Below are 22,222 nucleotides of genomic sequence, written 5' to 3' on the forward strand. Positions count from 1 at the left end.
ACACTAACCAGAAAAGCTAAGATTTGACGGTGGTGTTTAAAGTGAGTCCAAACCCAGGAGAGGGAGCCACAAACAGCAGAACACCAACACCCACTGGGAAAATTTGGCAGACTCCAAAGCCTACTGTGATAGCCAAAATGGTAAAAAAACAGAAACAAGAGCCAAAGGAAAGAACAAGAGACCTCTACGGAAGATGAGATAAATGAGGTGCAGTTAAGCAAGTTAACAGAACTAGAATTTAGAGCCATGATGTTGAGGAAACTCAACAGCATGTGTAAGGATATGAGCACCATGAGTAACGACATAGAAATGTTGAAAATCAACCAGTTGGAAATTAAAAACCAACAGGAAGAAATGAAGAATGACATATCAGAAATGAAAAACACATTGGAAGTTCTAAAAAGCAGAGTACGGGAAGCTGAGGACCAGATCAGTGAATTAGAAGACAGGCTAGAAAAAATCAACCAATCAGAAAACCAAAAGGAAAAAATGATTAAAAAACAGGAAGACAGCTTAAGAGAACTGTGGGACAACTGGAAACGGAATAATATTCGCATCGTAGGAATCCCTGAAGAAGAAGAAAATAAGCAAGGGTTAGAGAATATATTCAAAGAAATAGTAACAGAAAACTTCCCTTATTTGGTGAAGGAAGAAGGCATTCAAGTTCAAGAAGCACAGAGAGCCCCAAGTAAGAAGAACCCAAACAGGCCCACACTAAGACACATAGTAATCAAACTGCCAAAAATTAAAGTCAAAGAGAGAATCCTAAAAGCACCAAGAGAGAAGCAACAGGTTACCTACAAAGGAAACCCCATAAGGCTCTCAGCTGACTTCTCACAAGAAACACTACATGCCAGAAGGGAATGGCATGAAGTAATCAAGGTCATTAGAAACAAGAATCTGAATCCAAGACTACTCTACCCAGCAAGGCTATCATTCAAAAAAGAAGGTCAAATAAAGAGCTTCCCAGACGAAAAAAGGGTAAGGGAATACATTAGCACCAAACCAGCCCTGCAAGAAATGTTAAAAGGAATGCTGTATTTACCAGGAAAAATGGGAAGAAAAATAGAACCACACTAAACAAAAATGGCAATAAATAAGTACATATCAATAATCACCTTAAATGTAAATGGACTGAATGCTCCCATAAAAAGACACAGAGTCGCTGACTGGATAAGAAAGCATGACCCATCTATATGTTGTTTACAAGAGACCCACCTCACAACGAAAGACTCACATAGATTGAAAGTGAAGGGATGGAAAAAAATCTTCCAAGCAAACGGAAAAGAAAAATAAAGCTGGGGTAGCAATACTCATATCTGATAAAATAGATTTCAGAATGAAGGCCATAATTAGAGACAAAGAGGCCACTATGTAATATTGAAAGGATCTATACAATAAGAAGATATAACCTTGATAAACATATATGCACCCAAAATAGGAGCACCAAAATATATTTACAAACTTCTGAAGGACTTCAAAGGAGAAATCGATAGCAATACAATCATAGCAGGGGACTTCAACACCCTGCTGACATCACTGGATAGATCCTCTAGACAAAATATTAGCAAGGAAACAGAGACTCTAAATGAAGCACTAGAACAAATGGATTTAATAGGTATCTACGGAGAACTACACCCCAAAACTACAGAATTCACATTCTTCTCAAGTGCACATGGGACATTCTCAAAGATAAACCACATGTTAGGGCACAAACTAAGTCTCTACAAGTTTAAGAAGATTGAAATCATATCAAGCATCTTCTCAGATCACAATGGCATGAAACTAGAAATCAATTGCAAGAAGAATATACAAAGACATTTGAACACTTGGAAGCTAAATAGCATGTTATTAAATAATGAGTGGGTCACCGAGGAGATAAAGGAACAAATCAAAAACTTCCTTGAAACCAATGAAAATGAAGACACAACAACACAAAATCTATGGGATGCAGCAAAAGCAGTTCTGATGGAAGTTCATAGCACCACAGGCCTACCTCAAAAAAGAAGAAAGATCTCTAATAGACTAACCTCACAACTTAAAGAACTAGAGAGCAAAAAAAAGAAAACCCCTGAGCAAGTAGAAGGAAGGAAATGGTAAAGATCAGAGCAGAAATAAATGACATAGAGACCAAAAAAACAATTCAAAGGATCAATATAACAAAGAGGTGGTTTTTTGAAAAGATAAACAAGATTGATGGACCCTTAGCTAGACTCACCAAGAAACAAAGAGAGAGAACCCAAATACACAAAATCAGAAATGAAAGAGGAGAGATAACAACCTACACCACAGAAATACAAAAGATCGTTAACAAATACTATGAACAATTATATGGCAACAAATTCAACAATCTAAGAGAAATGGACAAATTTCTAGAAACACAAAGTCTCCCAAAACTGGACCAGGAAGAGATAGAAAAATTGAATAGACCAATAACAACAGAAGAAATTGAAGATGTAATCAAGTCTCTCCCAGCAAATAAAGGCCAGGCCTGGATGGCTTCATGGGGGAGTTTACCGAACATTCAAAGAAGAACTAATACCCATTTTCCTCAAACTATTTCAAAAAATTCAAGAAGAAGGAAGACTTCCAAACTCGTTTTGTGAAGCCAGCATAATTCTCATTCCAAAACCAGAAAAAGACACAACAAAGAACGAAAATTACAGGCCAATATCCCTGATGAACATAGATGCCAAAATCCTGAACAAAATACTAGCAAATCGGATCCAGCAATACACCAAAAAAATCATCCACCATGATCAAGTGGAATTCATCCCAGGGATGCAAGACTGGTACAATATTCGCAAATCCACAAATGTGATACACCACATAAATAAAATGAAGAATAAATACCACATGATAATATCAATAGATGCTGAAAAAGCCTTTGACAAAATTCAGCATCCATTTCTGATAAAAATGCTCAGCAGTGTGGGAATAGAGGGATCATATCTAGACATAATAAAAGCAATATATGAAAGACCTACAGCCAACATCATACTCAATGGGCAAAAACTAAAAGCATTTTACTTAAGAACAGGAACAAGGCAAGGATGCCCACTTTCGCCACTCCTATTTAACATAGTACTGGAAGTCTTAGCAACAGCAATCAGACAGGAAGAAAAAATAAAAGGGATCCAAATTAGAAAGGAGGAAGTGAAATTGTCATTATTTGCAGATGACATGACACTATACATAGAAAACTCCAAAGACTCCATCAATAGTTTACTAGACTTAATAAATGAATTTGGCAAAGTCACAGGTTACAAAATTAACGTCAAGAAATCGATGGCATTCTTATACACCAATGATGAACTCACAGAAAGAGAAACTAAGAAAACAATCCCATTTACCATTGTGCAAACAAATTAAGATACCTAAGAATAAACTTAACCAAAGAAATAAAGGACCTATTCCCAGAAAACTACAGGTCATTGAAAAAAGAAATAGAGGAAGATATAAAAAAGTAGAAGCACATACCCTGTTCATGGATTGGAAGAATTAACATCATTAAAATGTCCATATTACCCAAAGCAATCTATAGATTCAATGCAATCCCATTCAAAATAACAATGGCATACTTCACAGAATTAGAACAAGCACTTCCAAAGTTTATATGGAACCAAAAAAGACCTCAAATAGCCACAGCAATCTTGAAAAGGAAGAACAATGTTGGAGCGATCACCTTACCAGATTTCAGGTTATACTACAAAGCCACTGTAATCAAAACAGCCTGGTACTGGCACAAGAACAGGCATCTAGACCAGTGGAACAGAACAGAGAACCCAGAAATGGACCCAAGGCAATATGCTCAATTAATATTTGAGAAAGGTGGCAAGAGCATACAGTGGAGTAAGGACAGCCTCTTTAATAAATGGTGCTGGGAAAATTGGACAGCTACATGCAGAAAAATGAAACTAGACCATCAACTTACACCCTACACAAGAATAAACTCAAAATGGATAAAAGACTTAAATGTGACTCATGAATCTATATAAATCCTAGAAGAAACTGTAGGCCACAAAATTTCAGACATCATACGCAGCAGAATTTTCACTGATACATCACCTAAGGCAATAGAAACAAAAGAGAAAATGAATACATGGGACTACATCAAACTCAAAAGCTTCTGCACAGGAAAGATACAGTCGTCAAAACAGAAAGGCTACCCATTGTATGGGAGAGCATAATTGCCAATGATATATCAGATAAGGGGTTAATTTCCAATACATATAGAGTGCTCATACAACTCCACAAAAGGAAGATAAAAAATCCAATTAAAAAATGGGCAAAGGAACTAAATAGACACCTCTCCAAACAGGGCATACAAATGGCTAAGAAACATATGAAGAAATGCTCATCGTTACTAATCATCAGAGAGATGCAAATTAAAACAACAATGAAGTACCACCTCACACCTGTCAGAATGGCCGCCATCAACAAATCATCAAACAACAAGTGTTGGCGAGGGTGTGGAGAAAAGGGGACTCTAGTGCACTGTTAGTGGGAATGCAGACCGGTGCAGCCATTATGGAAAACAATATGGTGTTACCTCAAAAAATTAAAAATTGAACTTCCATTGGACCCAGTGATCCCACTTCTAGAAATATACCCTAAGAAGCCTAAAACACCAATCAGAAAGAATATATGTACCTCCATGTTTGTAGCAGCACTATTTACAATCGCTAAGATCTGGAAACAGCCCAAGTGTCCATCAGTAGATGAATGGATAAAAAAGCTGTGGTACATATACACAATGGAGTACTATGCATCTGTAAGAAAGAAAGATCTCTTATCCTTTGAGACTACATGTAGGAACCTGGAAAGTATCATCCTAAGTGAAACAAGCCAAACAGAGAAAAACAAGTTTCATATGATCTCACTTATTTGTGGAATATAATGAACATAACAATCTGAGGAATGGGGTAGTCCCAGAGATGCAGATTTGGGGTACAGACTGACAATCCCCTAAAGAGGGGGTTGGTGGGAGAGAGATAAACCACAGAACTTATATGCATGTATTCATGAACAGTGGACATGGACAACAAACTGGGGACAGGGCGGGGAGGGAAGGGGTGGGGGGAATCAGTGGGGGGAAAAGGAGAAACATCTGTAACAAAAATTAATTAATAAAAAAAAAGAAATAGCTCTATGTTGGAGTTATTTTCTGTTTGCAGGTATTGATGATGACAAAGTCAAAGTTCAGAGATAAATTTGGTCTAGGGCTACACAATAATAATGAAATACAATAAGCACATACCAGCCATCAATCTCATCAGTTTATTACCATTACCTAGGCCTCCACTGGCTCTGGTCTAGTTGCTGTAGAATTCTGTCAGAGAGCCTGTGGTTGCTTCTACAATTAACCCAGGTGATTATAGTGTGTAGTCATCTAAATTAACCTTCATTATACTATTTAGGAGACACTATTATATTCCATTTTAAAGATGTGAAAACTAAAACAGTAAGCTAATAAACATACTATCGATAAACTAGTTTATGGTAGAACTATTCCCCATGATATAATTAGTAATTGTCAGAGTCAGGATTTGAACCTAGGCAATCTGCTTCCAGAGCCTTGACTATATTCTCCTGACTGGAAACGCTCATCTAGAAACTATTTGGTTTTCTTGATGCCACTACCTTCTAAAAACTAAGGCCTAGATAATTTTAACATTTGGTAATGCATCTCTGAGAGACAGGTATTGTCAGTTACCTTTCTGGCCAGAACAGAAATGGGAACTAGGAATTTGGAGACCTGTAGCATACACTACTGTGTAAGCCTGGTGATGTAGTCATGTCCCCAGCAGCAGGAGGCTATGATTTCAAAGAGTTGCCCAAATCATTGGTTATCAATGTGTAGCATAGACTGTTGAGTAGGTTTTCTCTCAGGAAAATGACCTTAGGCATTGTAATTGTAAAACAAGACAAAGCTTCGCAAAACACAGAATCCAACTGAATACTATTTAACATTCACAAAACTTGGATAGTGAAATGACAAAACAATCAATGAAGCATAAATAAATAGATTATTTAAATGCAATCAGGTATTAGAGACAACAGGGCTTGATTTCTAGACCCTAATTTGATTGGAAAATTAGGTAATCACGATGACTCAAATATGGCAATGTGACCATCCACTTTTTTAATGTTCTTTAGTCCATAATATGAATTTGAGTGGCTTAGCCTGGCAGGTAGGGTCATGAGAAAAATTGTGTTGATGTTTACAACTATAAATTATGGTTCAGACTGATCCTAGAGCAATAATATATAACCTCAGGAAGCCCCCAAATTTTACTTAGGACGCCAACATAATTTAGGATCATAATTTTGATAATGAGTCAGCATTATTAACTCCTGGGAGATTCAGAATTGAGTAGGGAAGTGAATTAAAATAAACACTAGAATGTTAGTATTTTTGTGTTAAATTTAGAAATCAAGTGTATTTGCTACTTAAGCACTTGTGATTTGTTCTAAAATTTTTGACATTTTAACAGTTAAACTGATTAACCTTATAATTGTCATTTTAATAAGTGTAATTGAGAAATTAATATAGATTTATTAATTTAATATTAAATATTATAACATTTAAGAAAACATGGTTTAGCTTATTATATTAAATACATAAGTTATTTAAGTATTCAGCAAGGTTTTATTTGTTAAATAAACATTGAAATACTTAATAAGAAATTGAATATATTGCAGTTTAAAATGTTGAAGATATTTATTCAACTAAAAATTTAAATGGGACCAAACACTATTCAAGAGCCCATTAAAATAGGTGGTAAAATTTTACTAGACTTAGAAATATAATTTTCACTTGTAGAGCTTAATAGCTTAACAAAGAGCTAGATTTGGGATTTGTAAATTTAATACATGTATAGCATTTTCCCCCTTATACTGATTTGAGAGAGAGAAGAAAGAGGGAGAGAAAGATAGAAACATTGATGAGAGAGAACATCGACTGGCCACCTGCATGCTCCCACTGGGGATTGGGCCCACAGCCTGGGCATGTGCCCTGACTGGGAATCAATCTGGTGACCTCTTGGTGCATGGGTCAATACTCAACCACTGAGCTACACCAGCCAGACTACAAGTATATCATTTTTAAACCAAAATAAGCTCTAAATAATGTTCTGCACATAACATGCTCCTTTGAGAACGTAATACATTTTACAGTGATAATTGTAAACAGTGGTTTGGGTAAACCATGACATGGTGGGTTTGCCCTATGGTTCCTAGTGTCTACTTCTTTTATAGCAAAGCGGAAAAAAAAAAATTCTACACTAAACATCAGTACTTGGCAGGGACATCAACCTCTGATCACAGTTTTAACCATTTTTCCTGGAGGACCTAGTGGTTTCTGTACCCTTCAGAGGTTCACTGACCTCCAGCTTCAAAATAAAAATAATAATAATAGAACCAGATCTTTCCCAACATATTCATTAACTTCTCAATTTCTACATGATTTATAGCACATTGATTACTCATGCTAGACATGAGTGGTTTCCAGGGTCCAGTGAGCCCACTCAATTGCAGTGGATCATCATTATTCACTTGGTTTTTCTCTCCAGCCCTTCATGCCCTTTGCTTTCATGATTCCCATCCCCAAAAAGCAGCATGTCTCCTAAAGCTGAGGTTTTAATATTATATGTAATTGTGACCATCACAACAGAAAAATAAGTGTAATATTTTCCAGAAATGTTAACATATATATGGGGAAATTACCACCATACTAAGTTTTGCATAATTTCTATGTCTGGGTTTAAGAAAAGTAATTCACCTCCTGTGTCACCCACCAGCTTAGTCCAAGTGATCTCTACCTTGATCTAGATATACTGTGTTCTTACTTTGATTTAACTGGTTTTCTCATATTAATTTTTGATCAATTCAACACAAAGTCAATTCTTTATTATAGCTGAAATATTCTTTAAATAACTCTTGCTATTCATGGTATTCTGACATTTAAAATAATTTAATATTGCCCTGTATTTTAATATCAATTCCAAAGTATTTTGATAGCCTACAAGTGCCTACAGCTACAGAAAATATCTGCCTTCATAGCATCACCTTACGGGAATCAGGATATGGGAGCTGAAACCAGATGTTGCTTTGGCTGCTAATTTTGTAGTGAGAAATTCACTACCTCCGTGACTCAGAGGCCTTGTACTGTGTGTGTGTGAGATATGTACATATATAATTATGTGTACTTGTATATATACATATATACACACATATATCAACATTTTCTGACTTAATATTTTCCCTTCTATATTGTAATCACCTTGTTATATATATATATATGTATATATATGTGTGTGTATGTGTGTGTGTGTGTGTGTGTGTGTGTATATATATATATATATATATATATATATATATAAATCAGTAGTTTTTATACAGTGTCCCAAGGAAAGGAGTTCAGGGCATATATGTTTTCACAAGTCTTAGGAATTCCCACCTCATAAATCACAGAGTACAGACAACTATAAAGACACAGCATATAGCCCTGGCTGGTTTGGCCCAGCTGTTAGAGCGTCAGCCTGTGGTCCAGAGAGATTCGGGTTCGGTTCCCACTAAGGGCGGGTACCTCGGTTGCAGTTTGTCCCTGGCCCTGGTTGGGTCGTGTGGGTGGCAGCCACTCGATGTGTCCCTTTCACGTCGATGTTTTTCTCTCTCTCGTCTTTTCTCTCCCTCCCACTCTATCTAAACAAAAAATTGGAAAAAATGTTCTCGGGTGAGGATAAAAAAAAGACACAGCATATATAAAACTCAGTCTACATATTCAGGTGTGCAAAGAGTATAATTTTATTTCTTCTCAGTCAGAATAGTTGTGACTCCAACCCATTTTTCTGCCAGGATTTTGAAATATTTTATTGTGGTTATTGATGAGGCCACCTTCATTTTCCCAAGGCCACATTGGAACATCAGAGGTTTATTTACTGTCATAAAAATTGGTAAAGCACTCAGCTATTTCATCTTCCTGTTTCTATGGATAACATCGTCTCAACTCTCCACGTAGCCTGCTAACACTTTTTGCATGCCATGTTTGGCCCTCATACGTTTTGTAGCACTAGGAAACCCCTATGGCTAGGAGCTACACAGCCACTGCCTTTGACGTTTGCTGCCTCTTTCCATCTTAGTCTCAGAAACACAAAGTCCCTGATGCCTAATGAAATCTTATCAGTAGGCTCAAAATTTTAGAAACAAATTCAGAAAACTTTTCCATAATCCTGGAAGAGGAGCTCAATGGTTACAATATCCATTAGAATGGAGAAAAAGACAAGGAAAAATTATATGCAGTGAATGCATACACAGAGAGGTAGAGAGGAGGAGGGTGAGAGATTCAGAAAGATTCAAACAAGACCCTGTTCTTTGTGCCTTCTTGTTAGCCGCACATGTATACATTTCAGGGGCCCTGAAGGTCATTTAGCAGGACCTCCTCCTGACCTTCATCCTGCACAGTGGCCTGGGCCAGTCCTGGCCTGACACAGGCCCACACTAACAGAAGTATGCTAGGTTCCTACTGAGCTGCAGAGTGAGGACTTTCAAATGCCTGCTTCAATAGCACCTACAGTAATGCCCAAATACATTCTGCATGCCCACCCACCAGCCTCAGCTGGCCTGTGCCCTGGGCTCTGTTATTTATGGTCTATCCAATACAGGCACCTTATGTTCCAGGCTTGGAACCCACTGTGGCATCACCACTCGCTCTGCATACCATCCACCAGTTTGGCTGATCTGAGTCCTGGAGGGTTTTCTCCTGATTGCACAGTAAACATGAGCCAGTTCCCCAGTGAACAGCTCCACCTTGCAGAGGCCTGGAATCACACCATAAGGTCTGAAATCCCTCTAAGTTTGTCCTTCCTCAGGAACTCTTCCCTCAGGTGTAGGATACCCTTGAGACAGTCTCTTTCCATCTTTGTAGTTATTTGCCTATCATCATGTAATTTTTTGTATTAAATGTCCCTGAATTACTGATTGAACACAGGTTGATATACTTAGTCTTTTTTAAATGACTCAAAGCTAAATAACTGAATGACTGGTCGCCTATTACTGAGGATAAATTCTTCAGGTACCTTAACACTGAGAAGAAACATCTCCTGCTAAGAATCTGGCCACATCTATTTCCTGGGAGGTAGTCTGACAATTCCCTGAGGTTGTCAGATTGCAGATTCAGATAGAAGACACATTATAGATATTCCTCCCTCTGGAAGACATGACAAGTTGTTAGAAATACACCTGCCTCCAGGAGACAAGTTAATGTCATCTTACACATTTCTACATATAAAATACTCAAAATCAGTGCAATACCAATCTATATGAAAAAAAATTAAAGTGTTCCAAAGGAAAATAAAGTGTGTGCATGTGGGAGGGGGGTTTAGAACATAATGTCATTTATTTTCATTTGTCAATAGAGTAAAAGTTATCTACAGTGTCCATTAACCTTAAAACTGTTGATTAAAATAAGAATAAGAATTGTACTTTATAGAGAACATTTTAAAAATTATTTTTAATAATTTAATTTTGTTACACATGTTTCTTCCCCCACCGACACCGTCCTTCCCATCCCGCACCCCCGCCCCATCCCCAGCTTTGTTGTCTATGTCTATTGGTTATGCACACATACATATAAGTTCTGTGGTTTATCTCTCCCCGCTACCAACCCCTTGTGTGAGGTTTGTCAATCTATACCCTGGGTCTGTTTTGTTCATCAGTTTGTTTAGTTCCTTATATTCCACAAATAAGTGAGATCATATGATATTTGTCTTTTTCTGCTTGACTTGTTTCGCTTAGCATAATACTCTCCAGGTCCCTTCATGTCACCTCAAAGGATAAGAAATCTGTTGTTCTTACACCTGCAAAGTATTCCATTGTGTATATGTACCACAGCGTTTTTATCCACCCATCTACTGATGAAAACGTGGGCTGTTTCCAGATCTTAGCTATCGTAAATAGTGCTGCTATGAACACAGGGGCACATATATTCTTTCTGATTGGTTTCAGGTTTCTTAGGGTATATTCCTAGAAGTGGGATCAGTGGGTCAAATGGAAGTTCAATTTTTAATTTTTTGAAGTAACAACATAGTGTTTTCCATAGTGGCTACACCAGTCTGCATTCTCACCAGCACTATATTAGAGTCCCCTTTTTTCCCACACCCTCACCTACACTTGCTGTTTGATGATTTGTTCATGGCGGCCATTCTGACAGGTGTGAGGTGATACCTCATTGTTGTTTTAATTTGCATCTCTCTGATGATTAGTGATGTTGAGCATTTTTTCATATGTCTCTTGGCCATTTGTATATCCTTTTTAGAGAGGTGTCTGTTTAGGTCACCTGCCCATTTTTTAATTGGGTTCTTTGTCTTCCTTTTGTTGAGTTGTATGAGCACTCTATGTAGTTTGGAAATTAACCCCTTATCAGATGTATCATTGGCAATTATGCTCTCCCCTGTAGTGGGTTCCCTTTTCCATTTTGATGGGTTTTTTTTTCTTCTGTGCAGAAACTTTTGAGTTTGATGTAGTCCCATGTGTTCTTTTTTTCCTTTGTTTCTCTTGCTTTAGGTGTTGTATCAGTGAAAATTCTGCTGCGTGTGATGTCTGAAATTTTGTTGCCTACATTTTAGTCTAGAATTTTTATGGACTCACAAGTCACATTTAGGTCTTTTATCCATTTTGAGTTTGTTCTTATGTATGGTGTAAGTTGGTGGTCTAGCTTCATTTTCTGCATGTAGCTGTCTGATTTTCCCAACACCATTTATTAAAGAGACTGTCTTTATTCCACTGTATGCTCATGCCAGTTTTTTTCAAATATTAATTGAGAATATTGTCTTGCGTCAATATCTGGGTTCTCTATTCTGTTTTATTGACCTATGTGCCTATTCTTGTGTCAATACCAAGCTGTTTTGATTACAGTGGCTTTGGAGTGTAACCTGATATCTGGTATTGTGATCCCTCCTACTTTGTCCTTCTTTTTCAAGATTGCTGTGGCTATTTGGGGTCTTTTTTGGTTCCATATAAACTTCTGGAGTATTTGTTCTAGTTGTGTGAAATATGTTGTTGGTATTTTGATGGGGATTGCATTAAATCTATAGATTGCTTTGGGTAGTATGGACATTTTAATGATGTTGAGTCTTTCAATCCATGAACAAGGTATGTGCTTCCACATTTTTATAACTTCCTCAATTTCTTTTTTTAATGACCTACATTTTTCTGTGAAGAGTTTTTTTACTTCTTTAATTAAATTTATTCTTAGGTATGTTAATTTTTTGCCACAGTGGTAAATGAGATTTTTTTTTAGTTTCTCTTTTTGTGAGTTCATCATTGGTGTATAAAAATGCCATCAATTTCTTGACGTTATTTTGTATCCTGCTTCTTTGCCAAATTTATTTATTAAGTCTAGTAGATTTAGGGTTTTAGTAGTCTTTAGGTTTTTCTATGTACAATATCATGTCATCTACAAATAATGACAGTTTCACTTCCTGCTTTCCAATTTGGATCCCTCTTATTTTTTCTTTATGTCTAATTTCTGTGGCAAAGCCTTCCAGTACTATGTTAAATAAGAGTGGCGAAAGTGGGCCTCCCTGTCTTGTTCCTGTTCTTAAGGGAAATACTTTTAGTTTTTGCCCATTGAGTATAATGTTGGCTGTAGGTTTTTTATATATGGCCTTTATTATGTTCAGATATGATTCCTCTATTCCCACATTGCTGTGCGTTTTTATCAGAAATAGGTGCTGGACTTTGTTAAATGCTTTTCAGTGTCTATTGATATGATCATATGGTTTTTATATTTCATTTTGTTTATGTAGTGCATCACATTTATTAATTTGCTAATACTGTTCCATCTTTGAATCCCTATGACGAATCCAACTTGGTCATGATGAATAATTTTTTTGATGTATTGCTGGATTCAATTTGCTAATATTTTGTTAAGGATTTTGGCATCTGTATCTATCAGAAATATTGGCCTGAATTTTTCTTTCTTTGTAGTGTCTTTATCAGGTTTTGGAATTAGGGTTATGCTGGCCTCATAAAATGAGTTTGAAAGTCTTCCATCTTCCTGGATTTTTTGGAAGAGTTTGAGGAGAACGGGTATTGGATCTTTGAATGTTCGGTAGAACTCTCCTGTGAAGTCATCCAGTCCTGGGTTTTTGTTTGCTGGGAGTTTTTAAATTACATCTTCAATTTCCTTCATTGTTATTGTCTGTTCAAGTTTTCTATCTCTTCCTGGTTCAGTTTTGGGAGACTGTGTGTTTCTAGAAGTGTATCCATTTTGCCTAGAGATTGTTCATTTTGTTGGTGTATAATTATTCACAGTATGTTTTATTTATCCTTTGTATTTTTGTGTTGTCAGTTGTTAATTCTCCTTTTTCATTTCTGATTTTGTTTATTTGGGTCCTCTTATTTTGTTTCTTTGTGAGTCTGACTAAAGAACCATCAATCTTATTTATCTTTTCAAAGAACCAGCTTTTTGTTTCATTGATCTTTTGAATTATTTTCTTAGTCTCTATGTTGTTTATTTCTGCTCTGACCTTTACCAATTTTTTTCCTTCTACTTGCTCTGGGTTTTCCTTTTTTTTTACTTTTTAGTTCCTTAAATTGTAGAGTTAGAAAGTCAATTAGGAATTTTTCTTATTTCTTGAGGTACTCCTTTAGTGCTATAAAGTTCCCTCTCAGGACTGTTTTTGCTGTGTCCCATAGATTTTGTGTTGTTGTGTGTTTGTTTTCATTGGTTTCCAGAAAGGTTTTAATTTCTTCCTTGATCTTGTTGGTAACCCATTTGTTGTTTAATAACATGCTAATAGCCTCCAAGTATTTGAATGTTTTTGTGTGTTTTTGTTGTAATTGAGTTCTAGTTTCATGCCACTGTGATCTGAGAAGATGCTTGATATGATTTCAGTGTTCTTGAATTTGCAGACTGACTTTGTGTCCTAACATGTGGTCTATCTTTGAGAAAGCCCCATATGCATTTGAGAAGAATGTGTATTCTGCAGCTTTGGGGTGAAATATTCTGTAAATATCAATTAAGTCCAACTGATCTAGTTTGTCATTTAAGGACACTATGTCCTTGTTAATTTTTTATCTAGAAGATCTATCCAGTGGTGTCAGTGGGGTGTTAAAGTCACCCACTATGATCATATTCCTACTGATATCTCCCTTGAAGTCCTCCAGAAGTTTTTAAATATATTTTGGTGCTCCCATATTTGGTGCATATATGTTTACTAGGGTTATATCCTCTTGTTGGATTGATCTTTTTAATATTATGTAGTGACCTTCTCTGTCTCTTATCATAGCCCTTGTTTTGAAGTCTATCTTGTCAGATATGAGTATTCCTACACCTGCTTTTTTCTCATTTCCATTTGCTTGGAAATTTTTTTCCCACATTTACTTTCATCCCGTGTGAGTCTCTTGTTGTGAGGTGGATCTTGTAGACAGCATATATATGGGTTGTGTTTTCTTATCCAATCAGCTACCCTGTCTTTTGATTGGAGCATTTAAGCCATTTACATTTAAGGCTATTATTGATAGATACTTATTAGTTGCCATTTTTATTTTATACCTGTGTTGTGCGTTTTCTCTCTCTCTCTCTCTCTCTCTTTTCCCCCCCCTCTCTCTCTCTCTCTTTCTCTCTCTGTCTCTTTGTTTTTTCTTCTTACAACAGTCCCTTCAGCATTTCTTGCAGTGCTGGTTTGGTGGTGGTAAATTCCTTTAGCTTTTTTTTTTTTTAATCTGTGAAGCTCTTTATTTCTTCTTCAATTTTGAATGATAGCCTTGCTGGATAGAGTAGTCTTGGATTCAGACCCTTGCTTTGCATTACTTGCACACTTCATGCCACTCCCTTCATGCCACTCAGTGTTTCTATTGAGAAATCACCTGACAGTCTAATGGAAGCTCCCTTGTAGGTAACTTTCTGTCTCTCTCTTGCTTCCTCTAAAATATATATATATATATTTGGTCTTTAATGTTTGCCATTTTTATTATGATGTCTCTACCTGTGGGTCCTTTGAAGTTCATCTTGCCTGGGACTTTCTCTGTTTCCTGGACTGTGTGACTTTTTTCTTCACCATTTTAGGGAAGTTTTCTGTCATGATTTTTTCCAACAGTTTCTCTATTCCTTTCTCTTATTCTTCTCCTTTCGGTACCCCTATAATGTGATTGTTTTTACATTTTGTATTGTTCCACAGGTCCCTTAAACTCTCCTCCTGCTTTTTCATTTTTTCCCCCATTTGTTGCTCTATTTGGGTGTTTTTTTTTCTACCTTGTCTTCTAAGTCACTTATTCAGTCTTCAGCTTCTTCTATTGAACCCTTCTAAGGTTTTTGTTTTTTTTTTTTTATAACAGCTATGTCATTTTTTATTTTCTCTTGATTTTTATGCATAGCTTCTACCTCTTTTTTTAAGCTAAGTAGTTCCCACTAAGCTCTTCATAGTTCTTATCAAGTTGGTTGTAGTTCTCACCAAATTGTTTGAGAGCATCTTTAAAATCATTGCTTTGTATTCTTTATCTGACAAGTTCCTTTTTTCCATTTCCTGCAGTTCCTTTTCTGTTGATTCCTCTTTTTCTTTCCTTTGGGTGTTGTTTCTTTGTCTCCCCATTTTAGCTGTCTGGTAGCTCTAGACCTGGTTAGGGATGTTGAGATGTGTAGGCAGCTCACTGTATATCAAATAAGGCTGTTGTGCCTTCCAGACTGTTCAGCTGTGTGTCGCCTCTTGTCTGCAGTGGGCCCTGGAGAAATGACTACTGGGGGTTGGTATTGGTTTGTCCTGGTAGGTACTGCTGTTGGATCATGTGGGCCCCTCTGAAACTGTGTTCCCCTCTGGCTGCTGGTGCCACCTGCAGCCATATCGCTCAGGCCTTGCTGGACCCTCACTCCCTGCCAGCACTGTGGGCAACTGGGTTGCACAGGCCCCTCTGTAGCTCCAGCTCCCTACAGACCCTGTGGGCAGCTGGGTGGCACAAGCCCCTCTGGAGCCCCAGCTCCCCACAGATCTTGTGTCCCTCTGGACACAAGTCCAGAAGTCCCTCTGGAGACCTGGTTCCCTCGTGCTCCTGTGGGAAGCTGGGTCACACACAGGTCCCTCTGAAGCCCTAGCTCCCTGCCAATCTTGTGGGCATCTGGGTTACACAGGCTCTGATGGAGCCCCAAATCCCACCACTGGTGATTGGGAAGCACTGCTGCCTGGTGGGGCTCAGCTCCTGCTCAGCCTCTGTTAGAGCTTTTGGAAATGGATCTCAGCTGTTGATCTGTGCTTCTGTTGCCTGAGGATGGATGTCTGCTCCTGACCCTCTGTTGCAGGCGTTATATCTGAACTCTGATTGGTCTGCTATTGCGGGGGATGGTGCTGGGCTCCCAGCTGTTTGTGGCTTCTACAGCAGGCACCTTGACAGCTCCACTACTGTACAATGGTCTGTGTTGACACAGGGAGTCTACTGATTCGATTGTGCCAGGTAAACTGGTGGGCTCCGGTTGCTGGGCCCCAGCCGCTCCCACTACCTCATCTCAGAAAAGACCTGGATCTTCAAAATGGTGGGGTCTTCCGGTCAGACAGGGAGAAGCGCCCTGAAGAGCTAATTACTGCAGTAGCCGGCTGCTCCCTGTCCACAGCACAGGAACCTTCAACTCCACGTCTCTGCACTGCACAAGTTTGGTCGTCCACACGGGCATTCACTCACACTCTCTCACTCTCTCATGCACTCTCCCTCCCTCTGGTCCTGCCCATTGCCATCTTCAGAAGAACAATTTTTTGATAAAAACATTAGTGTGGCCCAATAAATCTTATTTTTAGTAATTTATCTCGGTTTCTTAGATTTATTTGCCCTCTAAACATTGCAATTTAAATATCATTCTCCCTAGTAGATAATTACTTTGGGATAGCACATATGAGTGGATACAGACTTATATACACCTATATATTTCTAAATTATTAAAAATGAAAATAATAAAGATTATTTTCTGGTATAAATGGAAATTAAATTTCATATTCAAAACTGTTTCCCGAAAATCATTATAAATCTATTTGTGAATTAGACATTATTTAATTTTATTGAATGTTTTATTTATATTTATTTTCATCTAGCTATCAATTTTTAGATAAGTTTGTATAATCTGATGAGAAGATTTCATTAAAGGTTACGCTGAACTAAAATCATAGGACTAAGATAAATCCCCAATTGATCTGGAGTACATAAATTAAAGATAGGTGGTAATATAACAAAGATTGAATATGCATAATTAAAAATTACATGTACCTGAAAAATTAATGGATATGATGTAGTAGGTGAAATAAATAAACTAGGAAAGGGATAGTTTTCTAGTTCTTTGTAATGTTCATTTATATATGAGTAATATGTTATTTTTACATAAGTATATAGTGTTTACTAAATCTGGACATCTGACAGAATATCATGTCAAGAAGCTTTTAGCCATTTGTTATCTCTTGCTGTTTGAAATAAGGAAACAATACTACATTTAATGTATTGCATACTTCAATCTTATGTTTACCCTAATTAACCTAAATTGGCTATGAGATTTAATTATTGGCCTGATGATACTCCACTGAGTGACACTTAAAAGCTTTGACATAAAGAAGTAACTCCAAGTTATATGGCACCAGTGAAATATGATATGCCTAATTTGTTGTAAAACATTGATGCTATTTAAACCTTGCTTTAACCAGAATACAAAAATGTATTAATAATGTTAAATTGTATAAATATAATACAAATACACTTCATATTAAATGTGTTTTATTTTTTTAATTTGATGCTTCAAGTTTATTTTTATTATTGTAATTTATTTGGTTTTATTATCAAGAACATATAAAATTGTTATAGCAAAATTTAGAGAAGAAAAGATATATACATATACATATATACACATTTTAAAAGTTTTAGGAAATGTAGTTTTGTTTAATCCTCAAATATCTTAAATTAAGTCTGCCCAATATACTTAGATCTAAAATCTAAATTACTTCTGCCCAATATACTAAGATCCAATATACTAAACTAGGATTTATAGTACTGCATTGTCTAAGAGCTTTTATGACTCTATTATGCTGAAAAATAAAGCAGAAAAAAATTAAGTTTAGCCTGGCCAGTGTGGCTCACTGGTTGAACATCAACCCATGCACCAAGAGGTTGCTGGTTCGATTCCCTGTTAGGGCACATACAGGTTGTGGGCCTGATCCCCAGTGGGGTGGCCAATCCATGTTCTCTCTCATTGATGTTTCTCTCTCTCTCTCTCTCTCTCTCTCTCTCTCTCTCTCTCTCTTCCTCTCTCTCTAAAATCAATAAAGAAAAATATTTTTTAAACATTAATTTTTTATCATTATTTTAAAATTTAAATTACTGAGAGTTTAACCCTTAATTACAATACATTTAGGAATAGAATAAATTCTGGGTGATAAAATTTATAGATTGTCATTTTCACCTAAAGAACTAATGCTCAGAAATGTCAATAATGAATGAAGATCAATTAGTGTATAAAATAATTTGTTTAGACTTAGCCTTTAAATGTGAAAGCAAGTTATGTAGAAATTCCTTTTGTTTTAGTGCTATAATAGCTAAAATATTAATACAAATGTATTGGGAATACAAATGTGTTCAACTGCAAAACTTAATTTATTTTGATTGTACTTAACTCTGATTATTTTAGTAGTAGTCAACATGCTAAAAAAGTAAAGTGTATTTTGTATGCATTATCTGAATAAAATGAAAATGAATTCAAAAAGATATTTACACTCCTATATTTATTGAAGCATTACTTACAATAGCCAAGATATGGTAGCAAACTATGTTAATTGACAGATGAATGAAAAAAATATATATATAATATGAACATGTATATGAATATTACTTAGCAATAAAAAATAATAAAATCTTGCCATTTGTAACAACACAGATGTACTACAGGAATTTGTGCTAAGTGAAATAAATCAGACAAAGAAACACAAATATCATGTGATTTCACTTATATGTGGAATCTAAAACAAACAAATACAATAGAACAGACTCACAATACAGAGAACAAGCTAATGTTTGCTACAGTGGAGGGAGGAGGAGGAGATGGTTGAAAAAGGTGAAGGGAAAGAAGAGGTAAAACTTCCAGTTTTAAAATAAATAGGCTGGGAGATGTAATGTAGGGCACCAGGAATATAGTTAATAATATTGTAATAACTTTGCATGATGACAGGTGGTTACTAGACTTATCATGGTGATCACACTGTAACGTATATAAATGTCAAATCACTATGTTGAAAAAGTGAAACTAATATACTACTGTATCCCAACTATCTTTTACTAAACAACTTTAAAACTAAAATATCAAATTTGTGAGAAAAATAAATAGATATTTATCTAATTATTTAGATATTTTCCAGAAATAGATATAATTTATAAAATATTTTATTAAGGAATTCAATAATTTATTTTAATTTGTATTCACTCAATATTCAAATGAATTAATATTTACTACCCTAAATTTATTTTTCCAATGTGCTGAAGTATTTTATACTGCTTTATTGAAGTATAAATTATATAAAATTGATTACATCATTTGAAGGGTATACTTCAATATATTTGAACAAATCTGTACACCCATGCAACCACCACCAACATCAAGACAGAATATTTCATCATGACAAAATGTTCTTTACCTTTTTTCAGGCAACACTTATCCCCTCTACCCTGGCACAGCAACACTAATTTGTTTTTGTTCACTATAGAATAGTTTTTCCTGCCCTGGAATATCAGATGCAGTAAATTGAATTTCACAGTTTCTTCTTTTTTGTTCAGCAAGATATACTTGAGGTTAATTCATTGATTTTCATGTATTGGTAGTTTGTTTCTTTTCACTGTTGAGTAATTACCCATTTCTCATTTTTAAGCCACTTTACTTGTTAATAGCTTTTTGTGTTGGTTGTAGTTTTATTTTGAATAAGGCTGCTATAAGCATTTCTGTAAAATTTTGTAGATATATGTTTTACTTCTCTGTTAAATAACTAAGAGTGGAATTTCTGGGTCAGATATTCCATTTTCTACTGAATTAGGCAGTTTCAGGCAGCTAAGGGTAGTTTAGAAAAAGTACTAGGGACCTACAAAGGCCTCAATATATAAAGAAGAAATCTACTTCAAGAGGAAAAAAATCCCAATATATGGCTTTTATGGGAGAAGGCTGGTTCTAGCAGTGTCTTTCTGAAGATGAATCACCTTGAACCCAGATAATTGGATACATATTGTTTGAACAAATGATAAGTATCCAATTGAGTTACTTTATGGGTCCACTGAAGGTGTGGGATAGTCTGAGCTAATATTGCTTCAGAGAAGAAAATCATTTGTAAAATTCAGAAGGCTGAGCTTTAATACAGATATTCTATGGCAGTAAAAACCAAAACAACGTAGAACAACACACACACACACACACACACACACACACACACACACACACACGCCTTGGTGAGCTAGTTAAACTCTAATGCTTCTCAGGTCTAGCATCTCCAGAGAGTATGCCCCTTCTTGGCTTTAATACATCCCTAGAGTTTTTGGATAATTCAAGATGAATGTATGCTGGAAAGAATTTCAAGGAGTTGTTGGAATTGTTAATGAGAATCAAAATAATAGACATTTGATCTTACTTGTACCTGGAATTTATAAAACATTTTACAATTGATTAAAATAGAATATGACACTTGCATAAGAGGAGCAATCAAGAAAATATATCCTTTATAAGAAATAAAACACAGTGTTTGGGACTAATCATAACTGAGTTTGAATCATTACCACTTAGTGTAAATTATTAAAACTAGAGAGATGCCTTTTGATAAACTTATTAATATAATGAATCAGAGATGACCTTAATACAAATCAAAATTCTAAGCCAAACTATTACATAGACACATTTTTATTTTTTTTTTATTTTTATTTTTATTTTTTAATGAATTTTTATTTATTTTTTTGTTACAGATATTTTAACTTTTTACCCCATTGGCACCCCCCACCCCACCCCCCCTCCACCCTGTCCCCGGCTTAGTTGTCCATGTCCATTGGTCATGCATACATGCATATAAGTTCTGTGGTTGATCTCTTCCCAACCCCCCACCCCCCATCCCCTCTTCTGAGGGATGTCAGTCTGTGCCCTACTTCCATGTGTCTGGGTCTACTGTATTCCTCAGACTGTTATGTTCATTATATTCCGTATATAAGTGAGATCATGTGGTATTTGTCTTTTTCTGCTTGGCTTCTTTCACTTAGGATAATACTTTCCAGGTCCCTCCATGTCGTCTCAAAGGATAAGAGATCTTTCTTTCTTACCGCTGCATAGTACTCCATGGTGTATATGTACCACAGCTTTTTTATCCATTCGTCTACTGGGGGACACTTGGGCTGTTTCCAGATCTTGGCTATTGTAAATAGTGCTGCTATGAACATGGGGGTACATATATTCTTCCTGATTGGTGTTTCAGGCTTCTTAGGGTATATTCCCAGCAGTGGGATCACTGGGTCAAATGGAAGTTCAATTTTTAATTTTTTGAAGTATCACCATATTGTTTTCCATAGCGGCTGCACCAGTCTGCATTCCCACCAGCAGTGTATTAGAGTCCCCTTTTCTCCACACCCTCGCCAGCACTTGATGTTTGATGATTTGTTGATGGCGGCCATTCTGACAGGTGTGAGGTGATACCTCATTGTTGTTTTAATTTGCATCTCTCTGATGATTAGTGATGTTGAGCATTTCTTCATATGTCTCTTGGCCATTTGTATGTCCTGTTTGGAGAGGTGCATAGACACATTTTTAAAGACATATTTCTTTCTCAGTGGGGTGGAGCAGAAATGAAAAAAGAAAATTAAAAAATTGAGTCACAGAGGACACTTTGGCAGTGTTTAGCCAGAGTCTGATATGTCTAGCAAAGAGTAATCTATTCATTTCAACTTTACAGATTGTCTTAACCATGTTTTCAGCTTCTGTAAACTTGACGCTTTAATATGTATTTTATGTACATAATCTAGACAACCCAATAATATGCTGGAGTCATCTTGTCTGGCATTATGCCTTCCTAGCCACTCCTCTCTTCAGGAAATATCTTTCTCCTTGAAGGGGGTGCTTTTCAAATAAATACAAACCAATCAATCCAGAGAGTATATCCCTACTAACTTCCCTTGTTGGGTCCTCATTCTCTGGGCTACTATTCTACACCCTCCGTAATCATCCCTGAACCCAGTACCA

The sequence above is a fragment of the Molossus molossus genome, unplaced genomic scaffold, assembly GCF_014108415.1.
Source record: "Molossus molossus isolate mMolMol1 unplaced genomic scaffold, mMolMol1.p scaffold_m16_p_5, whole genome shotgun sequence".
In the NCBI taxonomy this organism is placed as follows: Eukaryota; Metazoa; Chordata; class Mammalia; order Chiroptera; family Molossidae; genus Molossus; species Molossus molossus.